General features: G+C 43.9%; 1 protein-coding gene across 3 annotated transcripts in view; it reads left to right on the plus strand.

The window, feature by feature from the left end:
* The first annotated feature begins 315 nt into the window (after positions 1-315).
* LOC126259174 (alpha-1,6-mannosyl-glycoprotein 2-beta-N-acetylglucosaminyltransferase) overlaps positions 316-17,710 on the plus strand; it is a 460,896-nt gene continuing 443,501 nt past the window's right edge. For all 3 annotated transcript variants that reach the window (XM_049955741.1, XM_049955744.1, XM_049955743.1), the window contains exon 1: positions 316-1,406. The gene's annotated coding sequence lies outside the window, so the exon portion shown is untranslated. The remainder of the gene's footprint in view (positions 1,407-17,710) is intronic.

Here is a 17,710-nt window from a genome sequence, read left to right on the forward strand (position 1 = left end):
CTACTTGTCCACTTCAGAGCTCTTAGCTCGCGCAGCAAAGGGTACTTTTTGTGGACCATCTGTTTCACGAAGCAACTAGTTGGCGCGGCAGAAGTGGGGGTAATTGTCGCGGACCAGCAGTACCCGCGAGTCTGGCAGGTAAGCGGGCGATGACGTCACCGCGGCAACCTGCCGCCCGCGCTCTGCGTGGGGCAGCCGCGGCGCTCCCGACCGCGCCGCTGTGGTTAGCCGGGTTGTGCGTGCGCATGCGCAGTTCCTGCGTCTGCGCTGATTCGGGACAGCCGAGTCCGGACGACCGTAGCCGAGGGACGCCAGTCTGCCCTCAGCCCTGGCCGAGTGCGGTTGCAGCGTGCAGCCCGCGGTCCTGCGTGGCTAATATGGGTACATTACGATAGTCAGCTGTTCGTAATAGATTCCAGTTCATCTCTCAGATCGCGCTGTGTCGTTAACTCCGCCGATCAGATGACAGACTCCGAGCGGAGCTGACGTGCAAAGTGGGTTCGAAAGCGTGTGTATAACGCCAGTGTGTGACTGTGTCATATCTTGACGGGAGCCGCTCTTCGCAGCTGCGTTGCGTCACTACGTGCGTCTCATATGACTGTTAAGTGACACTTGGTGCCGCATCCGGATTAACTCCTCTGCCGAGTGTGTCGGTGAAGAAAAAGGCGCTCAGTGAGACGCGCGTGGACAGCCTGACCCGTGCACTTGGCGTGGGTGGACCGCACAGCGGGCTGTGGGATCGGCGCTCGGATTAATGACCTCGAATGCAGCAATAACTCCTTATATTCGTCATAAAGGACAGTTGTCGAACGACTTGAATCATTGGTGAATTTCAAAAGACAATTTCATTACAGCTGTTAGTATCAGCATTTATTGGTGTACATAGGAAATTTGATATATAAGTTTATGAGCACTTTGCAGTTCTTTACTGAGAAGAGCCATATTTTGAACTGTGCCGGAAAGGGGTTTTACTTCCGTGTCAACCCCTGGTGTCAAACAATAATATTTCGCAGCAGATGCACTAACATACTATCGCTGGGAAGTAAACAGACGTAGATAAATTGCCAATAATTTCCTCGGAGTTTCTTCTCGTCTGCTTTTTGCAATGTTTACCTAGCGACCTGCACGATGAGACGCTGTAAAACATTTTGTCCGTGACACCATTCCTTCGTGAGTCGAAGTGTTAATAGAACAGTATTCTACATGCATCTTACGTGAGTGTTATGGAAAGTTTACTACTCAGTAGTGAAAGAGCTTTCGTTGCCGGTGGGTGTGTCTGCAGCCGTAGTCAATGAACAGGCTTGGGAAAGTGTTAACAGTGCATGTCGACGCTTCGCTTATTCTGATGGCAACAGACTCCGCACCACGGACTGTACCTTCGTAAGGCACCACGCCGTGCTTAAGAGGTAAGTGTTCATATTTGGTGCTTTTGTAGTGTGTTGTACTGTACACTGTAAACTTATTGAGTTTTTATCCTCGTTCCATTCCCAGCCGAACAGCGATTGCTACAGAGTTATTTAATGAACAAGTACAGGAGGTGACCTTTAGGCGCTACATTGTTTCCATTGCGCCAGAGCTTTCTTCCTTTATATCCAAGTTCCCGTTGATTTTCTGTTCCGTTCCATTGCGCCAGAGTTTTCTTCCTTTGTATCCGAGTCCCCGCTGATTTGTTGTATAGAGTGCACAAAGCCTTAAAACCGCTTCATGACTATTATTGCCCATAAAAATGTAGGAGTTAGTAATTTTTATGTATATCGTTAGGACTGAGAAGAAAACGTCTGCGGTTAGTTGCCAACGGCATCTCTTCACTGTTAACTTAGCAACAGGAAACATCTATTATCAGTGAAAATGGGCTTGGATATTGTTTTACAAATGAAGTTTTTCTTTTATGCGTAAAAACATTTTTGAATCGTTTTCTAGTTTAGAGATGTTCATTTCTGTTACAGCACAGATTAGCGACGTCATTTCCGAGTGTTAAGTATTGCTCTCTTCAAGAGTTTGAGAAAGAATCTTTCGCGGAGTGTGCAGACAAACAACACATCTTCCTTTGCTTTTTAACTTTTTTTGTTTTTGGGAAGCGATTCCTCCTCTGCGCAGTCGATATGGATGTACTAACACATTACTGCATAAAACACGTGCAACGCGTAACCTCCGACGGTAAATAATTTCTATTCCACCGTATTACTATATCAATACCGATAACGATTTGCCTTTTTCATCAGATTAACTACTACTGATTTAGTGAAGCAACATGGTTGTCACTGCACTAACGTTACTAGCGGATAGCATCGTCTCTGATTGTAGTAAACAATAAAAACTTTGGATGAATTGGTAGGTAGATGATAGAAATAGGAAATCGAACATAGCTGCGGCTACATGTCGGTGACGACGTGACACAGTTTGAAGAACAACTAGTAGCTATACTAACAAAGAAAATGTATCAGATATCGTATTAGGTCAGCTGTGGAAGGATGGGAGGGAATTTAATGTGGTTTGAATCATCCTGCCCCTGGGTATTATATTAGTGCCGTAAAGACTGTACACATCTCCAGGTTAAAAAGAAATAATACATTTGTATACACGTATTTACAGTTTTAACGAAATGATTTTGTGATTAGATCCATGTATGGAAATAGCCAAAAAAGTAGTTGGTTTAGAGCAGTGTTGCGAAAACATAAGCGTGTTTTAATGGTGAAGTGTACACTGTTTGCGGAAGATTGCTTCATGGAGAGAGCAGGCTAATAACATCGTTTCTGTCCTCTCCATTGCTTTCTTCCCGCCTCTCCTCTTCATCAAATTTCTCCTCGCTTTCACTGGTTGCGCCTCTTCGATGAGTGTGTTGAAACTGCCTGTGTAACAACACAGTCTCCCTAGAGACCTGGCCGGTGTTTACATAAGCTTGCCGCCACGGTGCTTCAGACTTTGGGTGAAGTACAAAGCTCAGTTGCTTTACGGTTTTGTTTAGAGATCGCGTGTGGGTGGCTGTAAATTTAGCAACATGCACATTTTGTGTAATGAGAGTCCCCGCTGTCCGACCAATTCACGCAGAAAAGCTGAGTAGTTTTCACCCTTACTCGTGAAATTTGGTACATAGAATCAGTGCACAGTTCGTCAATAATTTTAAAACAAAAGTTGCAATGATTCGCAATCAGCTACAACACGGAAGTTCTTGTTACGTCCTCTTCATTTAAAAATTTTATGTAAACTTAAGTGTTTCTAATCAAGATATCTTCGTAAACTTTCTTCTTCATCCATATTATAACACAAAAACAACGTGATCAGATGCGTGTAACGGTCAGTAAATCGTCGAAAGATGCAAGCACAGCTCATTGACGAGCAGTATAAATTGAATAGTAACTGTTGCTTTGAGATTTGTTCCAAAATCAGAGCCATAAGCTCTGCGTCCCTGATCTAAAAAAGGATACCCAATTGTAAAGGGATTAGTTGTTATTACTGTTTCTTTGCGAAGTCAGTAGCATTCTAAAAGTATTCGTAGCGGAATGTTCGTTGTTGGAATATTCTGTACGAACAGTTGTTACATGCGAACCAGTTTCTAGAGTGTGGCGGTAAGCTTTTCCTGACGTACAGGCTGTTGGAATGATTCACGGGGATGCAAGCGATATTTTACCGATTTGCTCAGAACGACAGTTATTGCTTTGAGAATGAACTGGGGGTCACCCATCCAAATAACGGGTGTTATTGATGATTTAACAAACATCTGTAAACATTCAGTGGGCATCGGCAAAGCTGACAAGGACGTTGCTGTTGACAGAACCTGACGAGGAATAGATTTCTTTGTCTCATATGAGAAAAAAAGTAAAATTATTTGCTCTACGTTGTACGTGCACAAGAAGGCGTTACGATTACTGTCTTGTAGCTTGTGGCTTGCACAAGTATACGGTTGATCGAAGGCTGCGTTCTGTTATGAATCTTAAAAGGTGCAGCTGCGTTATATTTATTCCTTCATCTTAATTCGGTTCGGCATGGAGGCGGAGGTAAGCTCGAACTTATCCGTACTACATGTACTCAGCAAGGATCCTAAGGTCATGGAGTTTACTGGAAGCGCACATGTGACAACTTGTGTCTTCAGGAAAGAAGTTGCCATTATCCGTCTGGATGTAACGGAGCACAAAGCGTGCTTTCACATGGGGATCGAATCATTTCGAATCCGGAACAGATACAATATCGATTTAGTCACCTACGGTCCATATTGCACTAAATAAATGGTTCAAATGGCTCTAAGCACTATGGGACTCAACATCTGAGGTCATCAGTCTCCTAGACTTAGAACTATTAAACATAACTAACCTAAGGACTTCACATACATCCATGCCCGAGGCAGGATCCGAACCTGCGACCGTAGCAGCAGCGCGGTTCCGGGCCGGCTATTGCACTAGAATGAGCACTCTTGATAATACCACTCAAAAGATAAATAAGAATATGTGGGTCAGATTTTTTTTTTTTTTTTTTTTTTTTTGGTACACTTGAAGTATTTCAATAACCATAGCTTTAGCTTTCGTCGTATAAGCGTAGGACATCGATCAAGCATTTACTTAACGTAGCGTGAAATCGGGCATTAGATGAATACAGAAAGCGAAAATATGCTTACGAACATAGAAACGAACAATATTACTGCAGTCCAACAGCTCAAAACAGTCGCTTAACCTAACTCCTGAACACCTGAGCTATACACAGACTGACATCTAAGGAGTGTCATGGCAAGCGTAAGGCAAAGGTAAAGTACTGCTAGGTAGCAGAAGTATAGCGAACAAACATATTGTCAGGACGGCTTGTACAAAAAATGAAGCTCAGTGTAAACTATAAATATTTATGTAGATACAGCCAAAATAATATTTTATAATATCAAAATAATATTTGTCTTATGTCAAGAACTCTGAACAGCGAATTCGTTTCGGACTGCACATGTGAATTTTGGGTGATCACTAGCCAAGTGAGCACTCATCAATGGGAGATGGGCAGTTTTTTTAAGGACCAAACACAATTTTCACTCTTCAAGTGCGTACGCAGACACTTGATTCTGTTAGACACGGCGTTGTTTCGCAATTGCGTGGCAGTATGGCTTCCGTTCCCTCCGTATTGTTTGAATGTGACGAACATCGCTGTCATATTCGGTAAAGGGAAACTGAAAAAAAAGCGGCGGTTACCGAGAACTCTCTGGATCCAGTACAGAGCTTAGACCACAAAAAACACCAAGAACCTCACTACTGCTTCCCTCTTCTCGCGCTGTTATTAAAAATGTTGCCCTCGAGAGATGATTTAATTAAAGCGTGGGACCCAGCGCTATCTGCGTTGGAATCAGGTCGACTCAGAGGAGTGACGTAACATAAACAGTGGTCCGTCATCTCACGCCTACAGATTCAGCATCCCATCAGACGACCTATTTTCTCAGCCTTTCAGATGGGCGCCTGAGCTGCAAACGGTCGCTTGGCGCATTCGTTTTTCGCAGAGACAAATACATCTACGTATATACTCAAAGCCACCTTACGATGTGTGGCGGAGCGTACTTGCAGTAGCGAACAGGCACGGGAAGGAGGATTGTTGGTTAGCTTCCGTGTGAGCTCGAACCTCTAATTTTACTTCATCAGCATTTCGTGAGAAGTATGTGGGAGAAATTAGTATATTGTTTACTCTCTTAAGGACGTACGCCCTCGGAATTTTAACAGTAAAACGCACCTTGATGCACAAAGCCTCTCTTGTAGCGTTTGCTACTGAGATTGAATGAGAATATTCGTGACGCTTTCTCGCTTGCTAAACAAATCTGTTACGAAATACACTGCCCTTCTTTGGATGTCATTTCATATACCAACCTTTTCCGGTACGACGGGTCCCACACCGACACACACAAAGCTTTCGTAAGCTGGATCGTTTATGGGTGGATTACTCTTCATGGGGATTCTTCCAGTCAGCCTCAGTCTGGCATTTGTCATTCCTACAGTTAGTTATATGTAATCGTACCACTTTACACTTATCCGCAGACATACTCCCATATACACTACAGGCCATTAAAATTATTACACCAAGAAGAAAAGCAGATGATAAACGGGTATTCGTTGGGCAAATATATTATACTAGAACTGACATGTGATTACATTTTCACGCAATTTGGGTGCATAGATCCTGAGAAACCAACCACCTCTGACCGTAATAACGGCCTTGATACGCCAGGGCATTGAGTCAAACAGAGCTTGTATGGCGTGTACAGGTACAGCTGCCCATGCAGCTTCAACACGATACCACAGTTCATCAAGAAAAGTGACTGGCGTATTGTGACGAGCCAGTTGCTCGGCCACCATTGACCAGACGTTTTCAGTTGGTGAGAGATCTGGAGAATTTTCTGGCCAGGGCAGCAGTCGAACATTTTCTGTATCCACAAAGGCCCGTACAGGACCTGCAACATGCGGTCGTGCATTATCCTGCTGAAATGTAGGGTTTCGCAGGGATCGAATGAAGGGTAGAGCCACGGGTCGTAACACATCTCAAATGTAACGTCCACTGTTCAAAGTGCCGTCAATGCGAACAAGAGGTGACCGAGACGCGTAACCAATGGCACCCGATACCATCACGCCGGGTGATACGCCAGTATGGCGATGACAAATACACGCTTCCAATGTGCGTTCACTGCGATGTCGCCAAACACGGATGCGACCATCATGATGCTGTAAACAGAACCTGGATTCATCCGAAAAAATGACGTTTTGCCATTCGTGCACCCAGGTTCGTCGTCGAGGACACCATCGCAGGCGCTCCTGTCTGTGATGCAGCGTCAAGGGTAACCGCAGCCATGGTCTCCGGCCTGATAGTCCATGCTGCTGCAAACGTCGTCGAACTGTTCGTGCTGATGGTTGTTGTCTGGCAAACGTCCCCATGTGTTGACTCAGGGATCGAGACGTGGCTGCACGATCCGTTACAGCCATGCGGATAAGATGCCTGTCATCTCGACTGCTAGAGATACGAAGCCGTTGGGATACAGCACGGCGTACCGAATTACCTTCCTGCACCCACCGATTCCATATTCTGCTAACAGTCATCGGATCTCGACCAACGCGAGCAGCAATGTCGCGATACGATAAACCGCAGTGGCGATAGGCTACAATCAACCCTTTATCAAAGTCCGAAACGTGGTGGTACGCATTTCTCCTCCTTACACGAGGCATCACAACAACGTTTCACCAGGCAACGCCGGTCAACTGCTGTTTGTGTATGAGAAATCTGTTGGAAATTTTCCTCATGTCAGCACATTGTAGGTGTCGCCACCGGCGCCAACCTTGTGTGAATGCTCTGCAAAGCTAATCATTTGCATATCACAGCATCTTCTTCCTGTCGGCTAAATTTCGCGTCTGTAGCACGTCATCTTCGTGGTGTAGCAATTTTAATGGCCAGTAGTGTATTTAATGAATGTGACAACAGTTAAATAATCATACGATATCGATCCTTCTGCCGATTTCTGCGTAGTACATTTTTTACCTTGAGCTGTCGATCTCTGCACCAAGCGGCATTAAAAATTTCGAGCATTAAGACTTCTCTTACTATTCATCCGCGAGTAGCCCGGTGGAACTTCTGGCTACGTAATTTGTGAACAGGAATGACCCTACAACACTTCCCTGGTGTATACTTAAAGCTATTTTACCTCTGGATATTTCTCTCCGTTAAGAAAGACATGCTGTGTTCCGTTTGCCAGGAGCTCTTCAGTTCAGTCACAAAGTTGGCCTTAAATTCTGTACGCTAGCGTGCTAAGCGACAATGCGGAACTGTGCCGAACGCCTACCGGAAGCCAAGGAAGAGGGCATCATCGTGGGCGTCTGGATCCACTGCTTGCTGGGTCTCGTGGTCGTGGCCGAACATAGTGAGTCAGATTTCACAACATCGCTATTTGTGAAATCTATAATGCTTCCTACAGAGGGAATCCTCGGTCTCCAGAAAATCGGGCCGTCATAACACTTGCTCTGCAGTTCTACGTCAGCGACATGGCCCTAAATACGTGTCCGCCTGTTCGATGTGCTTTGCGCATTTTTTCAGTAGCTTGGAACGCTATGAGAGGAGAGCACTATGGGACATAACATCTGAGGTCATCAGTCCCCTAGAACTTAGAACTACTTAAACATAACTAACCTAAGGACATCACACACATCCATGTCCGAGGCAGGATTCGAACCTGTGACGTGGCGGCCGCGCGGTTCCAAACTGCAGTGCCTAGGACCGCTCAGCCACACAGGGTGGCGTTGTATGCAGTGACGGGGGAGGAAAAGACCTACAGTAACTTCCAACAGGGCGGAGCAACAGCCCATACAGCTGGACTAACCTTGGAGCATATTTACACAATCTTCACGCCTAACAGAGTTGTTGGCAGAGGTCAATGTGATTACTTTGTGTGAGGAGCCCTCAAGTCTAAAGTGTATCGCTACAACCCTCACAGTCTTCAAGAACTGCGCAGAAACATTTCGGATTAGATTGCACGAATTCCAGCAGTCCAGCTTCGATGCGCCTTTAGCAACTTGTTGCCCAGGGCTCAAAAGTGTCAGGAGATGAATGGTGGCCACTTTCAACGTCTGCTGTAGTCAGGTTGGTACTGTATGTCCTCCCTGTGCTGTGCTTCAGCTCCGGTCGCCTTTCCCCTGTTGAACGATTTTGGTTGATTTTTCTACCCCGCTGTCAATTATTTCGTTATTTGTCAATTTGACGTTCATGCGACAGTTGAAAGAAGGAACAGCAGTAGATCTCCCGTCAGTGAAACAATTTTGGGAAAAAAAGGAGTTTACTATCATCCTCCGTTTCGATACCATTATTGACACGGAATTTTACTATAAATTCGTTGAACGCTTTAAGCGTTACTCTCTCGGGGCAGTTGCGGCTTCGTTCGGTTTTTGTTTGTCTACGATGTTTTGGTTACCTTTGAATTCTTACATGCTCTGATGAATCGCCCGACAGCCTCAGGAATCATCTTGACTTATTCATGCAAGGTTAAAAAAAAAAAAAAAAACTGTGTGGTAACGGTATGAGGCGAACGTGCAACAAAGTTGAATAATAGCACTGCAGTTCAGTCTAGGATTACTTTTTCTAATAACGGAAGTGGGAATGGGACATTAAAGGTACTACGTTACATTCTTCTGCCTGTTGTGGCCGTCAAATTGACGGTTTTCAAATGTTCAAATGAGTGTGAGTTCTTAAGGGACCAAACTGCAGAGGTCATCGAGACTTACACACTACTTAAAGTAACCTATGCTAAGAACAACACACACACACACACACACACACACACACACACACACACACACACACACACACACACACACACACAGGTCCGAGGGAGGACACAGACCTCCGGCGGTAGGGGCAGCGCAGTCAGTGACATGGCGCCTCTAACCGCGCGGCCATTCCGCGTGGCTGACGGTTTTCCATGGACAAATTTGGAAGAGAAGCTACGGCATTTATAACTCCTGTTAACAGATTGATGAAGGCACTACGTCCTCCTCGTTTCTCTTCTTTGTACCATTCCTCGTATCTTTCTAGCACTTACGGAAAGGCAGAGAGAGAGAGAGATAGGGCGATTTGATGTTTACATTTTATGTTTAAAATCATATAAAATTGAAATTCGTCTGGCCAAAAGCTTCTCGGATAATGGCTGCTTCGGTTTTTAACCTTGGGTTCTCAATCATTTCCACCCCAGTGACGTAACTTTGTCCTGTTAAATTAGCTGGTGGAATGGACTACTCCCGGTAGCAGCACACCAAGGAGAGCCTGACTCTGTCGGTTTCCACTGTACTGCCACTTCAGTTGCGCAAAACATTGCGCCTGCCAGTCCTTCGGAAAGAAACTCTTCCGTAGATGAAAATATCGCCTGCTTCAAGCAAAAGCGTAGCTCCGGTCACAGTTAAATTTTTTGATACGGGCGTACACACTTTAAAATGTGTATTGTACGTGAATTCAGAATTTTTACGCGATTTTTGTAGCAGAAAGGGACTTTATACTCATTACGAATTACGTATTTTGAAAACGTTATCTTCTGAAGCTTGTAACTACCTCAATGAGAGACAGAACTTTGCAAAGTTCACTTGCCGAGTAACGCAGATTCGTAATCAACGGAAAAAAAATATTTCATTGAGTTCAATAGCTTTCGAGAAAAAAGTTGATGAGTTTGAAGATGAATAAACGACCTTACCCCTAAACTTAATTACAACAATTAACAGCCAGCCGGAGTGGCCGTGCGGTTCTAGGCGCTACAGTCTGGAACCGAGCGACCGCTACGGTCGCAGGTTCGAATCCTGCCTCGGGCATGGATGTGTGTGATGTCTTTAGGTTAGTTAGGTTTAATTAGTTCTCAGTTCTAGGGGACTGATGACCTCAGAAGTTAAGTCGCATAGTGCTCATAGCCATTTGAGCAACAATTAACACCTTTTAACATGCTTAGATGCTATAGATATCTATATGATACGTGAATATATAAATTTTGTGTAATTTTTGTGTAATTTTGTGTAATTTTTGTACGAGATACAGCTTGAAAGTAATATTCTTGAAAGTAATATTCCATTACCACTGAGGACGAAGTGCTGTGGCGGCTGCTTGCAGACAGATCTTGTCGCGAAAACTCCGCAACTCCGTACTTAAAACTTCGGATGACGACTAATTTAAATTGGGTTATAATTACCTCTACTGTGGTGTTCGAATTTTCCTCAATGGCATATAAATAAACATTGAAGTTAAAGTGAATAGCGAGTCCTCTTAATACTTCAATGATCTGCAGAACGCTGTTGTAGTTCTAAGTGTTTAGAGCACTGGACGATCTTAGAAATGAGGACCGAGCGAGCTGGGGCAGTGGTGTGACACGCATTCGGTAGAACGATGGTTCCGATCGCATTCCGCCCATCCACATTTACGTTTCTTATGGTTTCCTCAAATCAAAGGCAAGTACGGGGATGGATCCTTTGGAAAGGACAAAGCCGATAGCCTTCCATATCATCTTTCAGTTTGTGCTCCATGACCTCGTTGTCGACGGGACCTATAAGTGAAGCAGTATTCCCGTGGTTAATAAGGTGATAGGATTAATATCCGATCTTCAGCTCGAACACCAGTTAACAGGTAACAAAAATCGATATTGAAATTTCCTGCAGATTAAAGCTGTGTGACGGAGCGGAGCGCAAACCCGAAACCTTACGTTTCAAAGAGCAGTCGTCTTATAGACTCAGCTATCCTCGATAGCTTAACCGGTAAGAGCACTGACCTTTGAAAAGCAAAGTTACGGGTTCGAGTCTACGTTGGCTGCTTCATTCGGTAAAACCATTGCACTCCGAAAGGCAAGGTTACGGGTTCATGCCCCAGTCCAGTAGACAGGTTTAATACACCAGGTAGTTTTAATACAGCATGCATTCGGCTAAACAATGAAAGACTTATTCTGTAAAGTCATTGTTACGGAATGTTTCTACTTCAAATTATTTGGATGTTAAACTCGGTTAAAGTCTCAAAAAATCGTTTTGGACCGATTCTATGTACATAGTGGTCGACTTGAACGTTTCAGCACAAATATCTCTGGAACAGTTATAGATACTGAGATCTGACTTCCACTGGTATGAGTGTAAGGCAGGGATACATAAAGGTAAATGCTATGACACACTGTAAAACGTAAGCAAATATAAGTTGCAACACAAAATTATCTTTCTTTAGATGGACGCCCCATATTATTTGTTACGTAATAAATAACATGAAAAATCGTAAAAAGAATGGCGTCGGTTGCGTAGCAACACATCAATTACATCCCGCGAAACTGAAAAGCGAAGTTGACGCTTGAAATAAAAGAAACGCGTCAGTTTTACGCATACAGAGATGCAAGCATGATCCCCACACATCAGTGTTTACGGCAGGAAGCCCTATTACTACTTTTGGCACTCGTGGCAACAGTGAAAGTAAGATTATGTGCGTCAATCACATCGCGATTATGAGCAACGTTGGGCTCACGCTTGCATCTCGAGATCTGCAACAGCAGCGCCTTTCATTTATTTCAGGCGTCTACTTCGTTTTCCAATTTCAAAATGGTTCAAATGGCTCTGAGCACTATAGGACTTCTGAGGTCATCAGTCCCCTAGAACTTAGAACTACTTAAACCTACCTAACCTAAGGACATCACACACCTCCATGCCCGAGGCAGGATTCGAACCTGCGACCGCAGCGGTCGCGCGGTTCCAGACTGAAGCGCCTAGAACCGCTCGGCCACTCCGGCCGGCATTTTGCAATTTCTGAGGATGTAATTGTCGTAATGCGATGCAACCAGCGGCATTGTTTCTGTGATTATTCATCTTATTTATTGCGTAAGAAATAATACAGGGTATCCATTAAAAAAGCTAAAGTTTGTGTTGAAACTAATATTTGTTTTACATTTTGGAATATCTCATAGTATTTATTTCCATGAGCCCCTGTCTTACATTTGTACCAGTGAAAGTCGTTTTTCAATATCTGTTTTTATTTCAGAGAGATTTGCACTGAAACGTGTAAGTGGGCCACCCTATATATACAGGATGGTCCACTGATCGTGACCCGGCCAAATATCCTACGAAATAAGCGTCAAACGAAAAAACTACAAAGAACGAAACTTGTCTAGCCTGAAGGGGAAACGAGATGGCGCTATGGTTGGCCCGCTAGATGGCGCTGCCATAGGTGAAACGAATATCAACTGGGTTTTTCAAAATAGAAACCCCATTTTTATTACATTCGTGTAGTACGTAAAGAAATATGAATGTTTTAGTTGGACCACTTTTTTCGCTTTGTGATAGATGGCGCTGTAATAGTCACAAACATATGGCTCACAATTTTAGACGAACAGTTGGTAACAGGCAGGTTTTTTAAATTAAAATAAAGAACGTAGGCACGTTTGAACATTTTATTTCTGTCGTTCCAATGTGATACATATACCTTTGTGAACTTATCATTTCTGAGAACGCATGATGTTAAGCTTGATTACCTGTAAATATCACATTAATGCAATAAATGCTCAAAATGATGTCTGTCAACCTCAATGCGTTTGGCAATACGTGCAACGACATTCCTCTCAACAACGAGCAGTTCGCCTTCCGCAATGTTCGCACATGCATTGACAATGCGCTGACGCATGTTGTCAGGCGTTGTCGGTGGATCACGATAGCAAATATCCTTCAACTTTCCCCACAGAAAAAAATCCAGGGACGTCAGATCCGGTGAACTTGCGAGCCATGGTATGGTGCTTCGACGACCAATCCACATGTCATGAAATATGCTATTCAATACCGCTTCAACCGCACGCGAGCTATGTGCCGGACATCCATCATGTTGGAAGTACATCGCCATTCTGTCATGCAGTGAAACATGTTGTAGTAACATCGGTACAACATTACGTAGGAAATCAGCATACATTGCACCATTTAGATTGCCATCGATAACATGGGGGCCAATTATCCTTCCTCCCATAATGCCGCACCATACATTAACCCGCCTCGGTCGCTGATGTTCCACTTGTCGCAGCCATCGTCGATTTTCCGTTGCCCAATAGTACATGTTATGCCGGTTTACGTGACAGCTGTTGGTGAGTGACGCTTCGTCGCTAAATAGATCGCGTGCAAAAAAATCTGTCATCGTCCAGTAATTTGTCTTGTTCCCAGTGGCAGAACTGTAAACAACGTTCAAAGTAGTCGCCATGCAATTCCTGATGCATAGAAATACGGTACGGGTGCAATCGATGTTGATGTAGCATTCTCAACACCGACGTTTTTGAGATTCCCGATTCTCGAGCAATTTGTCTGCTACTGATGTGCGGATTAGCCGCGACAGCAGCTAAAACACCTACTTGGGCATCATCATTTGTTGCAGGTCGTGGTTGACGTTTTACACGTGGCTGAACACTTCCTGTTTCCTTAAATAACGTAACTATCCGGCGAACGGTCCGGACACTTGGATGATGTCGTCCAGGATACCGAGCAACATACATTGCACACGCCCGTTGGGCATTTTAATCACAATAGCCATACATCAACACGATGTCGACCTTTTCCTCAATTGGTAAACGGTCCATTTTAACACGTGTAATGTAACACGAAGCAAACACCGTCCGCACTGGCGAAATGTTACGTGATACCACGTACTTATACGTTTGCAACTATTACAGCGCCATCTATCACAAAACGAAAAAAGTGGTCCAACTAAAACATTCATATTTCTTTACGTACTACACGAGTATGTAATAAAAAATGGGGGTTCCTATTTTAAAAAACGCAGTTGATATCCGTTTGACCTATGGCAGCACCATCTGGTGGGCCAACCATAGCGCCATCTGGTTTCCCCCTTCAAGCTAGACATGTTTCGTCCTTTGTAGTTTTTTCGCTTGACTCTTATTTCGTGAGATATTTGGCCCGGTCACGATCAATGGACCACCTTGTATATATATTCAGGGTGGCCCACTTAATGTCGTCAAGTTTCGACAGATGCTTGCGGTTTCGGTTTTACAGCAGATAGATGGAGTCAGCCTAAACAAATACTGCTCATCTCCTCTTTCATTTGTTTTCCGTCACAAACAAAATAATTTTCAAGTGGAATTTTACGTGTCCATTCGACAGTTCGGTCCCTAAATAGCCTAGCGCGATATTGGTTTTTCGGTATGTATTAGAAGGGACAGTAAAACACAGGGAATAATCAATACCCCAGCAGCGGCTCGCGCTGACTCTTACCGTCATCTGGCAGCGCTGGTCAGTCGCTGCTGGAATACTGTTGTGTTTCGTCTTTTACTGTCCCTGTTAAATCCACATCGCTACAATGAATATCGCACTAGACCAATCTGTGACAGCTCTCTCGAAACGGCACGCAAAATTCCGCTTTAAAAATCGTTTTCTTTGTAACGGGAAACAAACCGACGGTTTTCGTCAACAGTGAGTGTCGCATGAAAGACATGATGAACAGTATTTGTTTCGCTGACTCCAGTTACACATTGCACAAACGAAATTACAGATATGTGCAGAAACACCAAAGAAATTAACCCTAATAACTCTCAGGAGGAACTCCCTGTATAAATATATAATCTTATTTCTCAGTGAAATCAGTGGTTTGTGACCCGTCCACATAGCCGAGAACGATAACGCGCCGCTTCCGGGATTCGGGTAAGGCGTCTGGCCACAGACTATCACTAATGTTGCCAAAACACATAGAGAAACGGGGAAAAGTATGGAGAAAGAAGACGAACAGTTAGTGTCCAAATTATCTCAGCCCTGTAAAAGTGCAGTGTTGTATAGAGAAGTCTGAAAAATTTGCTAAGTGTTTTGTTGTGTTTGCCTCGACGTTTCCTTGAAGAGAGAACGATGAATCAGCAGAAAATTATTCGCCGCAAGCGTGACTGATCGTCTAAAGGGCAAACGCTGGTGCTTGCGCTGTAGGCTATTGTATCCCATTCGCGATCTGTCTCGGCTGCCCTCAAGGTGAGCCATTCAGCTGCTAGTGATCTCTTTTAACTATTCCAAGCATCCTTTGTACACAAAACAAACCCATCCAACGAGATCAAGGATCTATTGCCCGCATCTAGTGAACTTTTCTCCCAGACAAAGTTGTACGCAGTTTGATTCGTTATTTTTTCTGAAACTTTACTCTAATGTTATGTTTCCCATTTTATGTACTGACAGGACATGGCACTGACAAGGGAACCTCCCCATCGCACCCCCCACAGATTTAGTTATAAGATGGCACAGTGGATAGGCCTTGAAAAACGGAACACACATCAATCGAGAAAACACGAAGAAGTTGTGTGGAACTATGAAAAAAATAAGCAAAATATACAAACTGAGAAGTCCATGTGCAAGATATGCAACATCAAGGAGAGTGTGAGATAAGGAGTGTCGTGGTCCCGTGGTTAGCGTAAGCGGCTGCGGAGTGAGAGGTCCTTGGTTCAAGTCTTCAATCGAGTGGAAATTTTAATTTTTTATTTTCAGACAATTATTATCTGTCCGTCCGTTATGTTTTCATCACTTTTATCGAGTGATTATCACATCCACAAGTAAACCTAAATCGGGTAAGGTAGAAGAATCTTTTTACCCATTCGCCAAGTGTACAAGTTAGGTGGGTCGACAACATATTCCTGTCATGTGACGCACATGCCGTCACCAGTGTCGTATAGAATATATCAGACGTGTTTTCTTGTGGAGGAACCGGTTGACCTATGACCTTGCGATCATATGTTTTAGTTCCCATTGGAGAGGCACGTCCTTTCGCCTACTAATCGCACGGTTTTGCGATGCGGTCGCAAAACACAGACACTAAACTTATTACAGTGAATAGAGACGTCAATGAACGAACGGACAGATCATAACTTTGCGAAGATAAAAAAAAGTAAACTTTTCACTAGAGGAAGGACTTGATCCAAGGACCTCTCGTTCCGCAGCCACTCACGCTAACCACAGGACCACGGCGCTCCTTGGCACATACTCTCCTTGATGTTGGCTATCTTGCACATGGACTACTCACTTTGTATATTTTGCTTATTTTTTTCATAGTTCCACACAACTTCTTCCTGTTTTCCTGTGTTCCGTTTTTCAAGGCCTATCCACTATGCCAACTTATAATTAAATCTGAGGGGGGTGCGATGGGGAGGTTCTCTTGTGAGTAATAGCATGATAACAGTTCCTCAGTTCTGTGTTGACAGCTGCAGCATTTTATTTGCAGTGTCGTTTTTTTCCCGTCATGTTTAGCGTAGATTCTGTCGAATTCTGATACCGACACAAAGCTTCAGTTAGTCGGAAATGTGTTTAATCATTAGCGGCGCATGAGAGCTATCGGATTCGGAATCTCGCGCATCCTGGGCTACTGCCCAGCTGATCAATTTCATTATTAATTCACTATGTTTGCCAGTGGTTAATCGACCTCTGCATGTACACGAGATGTCGTGAACACTTAGCTACGCTTCACTCAGAGAAGTATTTTTTTGCTACACTGGCTTTATCATCTGTACGAAATGAACCGCAAATTGCGTGCACAATAGTCGTCTAGGTTGGCCGTAACTTTGTCACTCGCAAAGTACAATGATTACTGCTGTGTTTTTAGCTGCAGTATGCCTGAAATGCTGTGCAGAAATCTTGCGCGCGATGGTATTGTCTAAACGCTAACTGTACTACTTTAGGACATAACAGGCTAAGTTAAGGGCGGTAGATGATTTGTGGTGATTTTTCGTATTTAATTATGAAACCTTCCCGTCTCCTCTATATCTTTTTTACGCAACCTTCCCTTGTACAATAACCTATGAAACCTTTCCTTAGGATTTCTATCTCTTGCTTAATAACAACAAATGAAATCTTCCCTTTGAAATTTATTCTCTTTCTCAATCTTCGCACACAAAATTAATTGCTGCTTATTAAAAGTGATTTTCTGATTATTTAGACGAAACATTGAATGTGTCGTCGTCGTGGCCCTCAGTCGTTATCTGCAATAACCCAAAACTGTTAGCCGGCCGAAGTGGCCGTGCGGTTAAAGGCGCTGCAGTCTGGAACCGCAAGACCGCTAGGGTCGCAGGTTCGAATCCTGCCTAGGGCATGGATGTTTGTGATGTCCTTAGGTTAGTTAGGTTTAACTAGTTCTAAGTTCTAGGGGACTAATGACCTCAGCAGTTGAGTCCCATAGTGCTCAGAGCCATTTGAACCAAAACCGTTCCTTACTTTTTTTACTGTTACTGGATCGCCATCTGACTGCTACATCGAAC

Source organism: Schistocerca nitens, chromosome 5, assembly GCF_023898315.1.
Source record: "Schistocerca nitens isolate TAMUIC-IGC-003100 chromosome 5, iqSchNite1.1, whole genome shotgun sequence".
Taxonomy (NCBI): Eukaryota; Metazoa; Arthropoda; class Insecta; order Orthoptera; family Acrididae; genus Schistocerca; species Schistocerca nitens.